The sequence below is a fragment of the Papaver somniferum genome, chromosome 2 (assembly GCF_003573695.1).
Source record: "Papaver somniferum cultivar HN1 chromosome 2, ASM357369v1, whole genome shotgun sequence".
NCBI lineage: Eukaryota > Viridiplantae > Streptophyta > Magnoliopsida > Ranunculales > Papaveraceae > Papaver > Papaver somniferum.
This window is the reverse complement of record NC_039359.1, coordinates 19,137,095-19,138,942: the sequence shown is the minus strand read 5'-3', so window position 1 is coordinate 19,138,942 and position 1,848 is coordinate 19,137,095. Positions and strand designations below refer to the sequence as shown.

The 1,848-nt window shown below is 39.6% G+C and overlaps 1 pseudogene; it reads left to right on the top strand.

Annotated features, from left to right (window-relative positions):
• The first annotated feature begins 914 nt into the window (after positions 1–914).
• Positions 915–1,014, top strand: LOC113354928 (annotated as a pseudogene).
• The last annotated feature ends 834 nt before the right edge of the window (positions 1,015–1,848 follow it).

The following is a 1,848-nucleotide window of genomic DNA, read 5'->3' as shown; positions in this document are numbered from 1 at the left end:
TTAGCTACTGGTCCTGAGAGGTGAGATCCTGAGGGGTGAACTACAGTATGTTCACTATCGGGCATGGTTACCTTATTGTCTACAACTCTACCACTTCTAAGGGTTCCAACAACATTCAATTGATTCGATGGTTTTGCACCTAATTCATGAACTCCTCTAGGGTTGGGTTGTGTATGACTAGGAAACTTACCTTTTTCTCTCAAAAAATCACTTATCAGACCAACCTGGGTTTTTAACTTGGAAATAGCCTGACTATTTTCTTGTCCTATCCTGTTACTAGCTTGTAGACTCTGTTCTACGGATAACTAAAATTTTGCATTTGCTGAGTTAACAAGGCGAGAGATTCCTCTAAACTTAGGATTTTCTTATCTGACTGATTCTGAAACTGAGCTAATCCTGAAGGATTCTTAGTATAGCCAAAACCTGGGGGAGCATTAGAATTACTAAACTGACCTTGACTTTGGCCCTTAGACCAAGAAAGGTTCGAATAGTTTCTCCAACCAGGATTATAGGTTTCTGAATATGGGTCAATATTTTGACGGTTATCAAATCTAGTGTTATTATAAAGAGCATTGGCTTGCTCTTCAATATTCTGGCCTTCCCAAAAAGGCTCCACTCTACCACTAGTCTTGCCCACTTCTAAGGCTTCTAACCTTTTTGCTATAGCAACAATTTTGGCATCTGATTCATAGCCTCCTTCTACCCTATTATCGTTTCCTCTACTTAAAAGAATTGTTTTATGGGGTGCCCTAATATTTTCCCATTGCTGGGTTTTTTCGGCGATTTCATTAAAAAATTCCATCGCCGCATCAACAGTTTGGTTTTCAAATCCACCAGTGCATAGAGACTCAACCATGGTCGTTGTGGAATAATCTAAACCCTCATAAAGGATCTGAACTAGCCTAACCTTTTCTAAACCATGATGAGGACACTGGGATAATAAATCATTGAACCTTTCCAAATACCTATATAAAGATTCTCCCTCTTGTTGTGAAAATGTGCATATTTGAGTCCTAATAGACGATGTTTTGTGCCTAGGGAAAAACTTATTGAAAAAGGCAGATGTAAGTTGTTCATATGTCTCAATTGACTCGGAGTCCAAACTATAAAGCCACGACTTGGCCTTATCTTTCAGGGAAAATGGGAATAACCTAAGTTTCAAAGCATCATCATCTAAGACTCTAATTCTTAGAGTACTACAAATTTCCTCAAAATCCCTAACATGGTAATAAGGGTTTTCATTTTATTTCCCTAAAAAGATTGGGAGCATATGTAAGGTCCCAGGTTTCAGTTCATAGGGTGCCTCCGTTTCAGCTAACTTAATACACGAAGGACGAGTAATCCTAGTTGGATTCAACAAAGCTTTAAAAGTTGCCATTTCTGGCGCTATCGGAGCAACATGGATTCTCTCCTCGGTCAATGGACGTTCAAAAAAAGACTCTTCAAAAGTCGGACTTTCTAGATTAAGGTAATCGAGACCCTTCAAACTACTAGGTTTCTCTTTAACAAATCTACCTAGTGCGTCTCTTTTACGTTCAGGCATACAATAGAATTTTCTAAATTGGAAGGGTAAGCAAACACAGATCAAGGCCGACTCAACCAAATCAAACCTATTGATTCTAGCAAACAAAAAGCATGATGGCTCCACTTAGATTGTTTCTAGACCAGCTTTTAATCCTTCGAACGGGAATTCGTTACAATTTAAGCAAACCCCTCTGGAATCAATCCGAGTTAACGTAAGTTGAATAGAGGCGAGGGAAGCTCGGTGGAGCTTTGATACCCAAGGCCTCACCGGTATTACAAGGCGGCGCAGTCACGCATTCAACCTACAGAAACCGTCAAGAACTT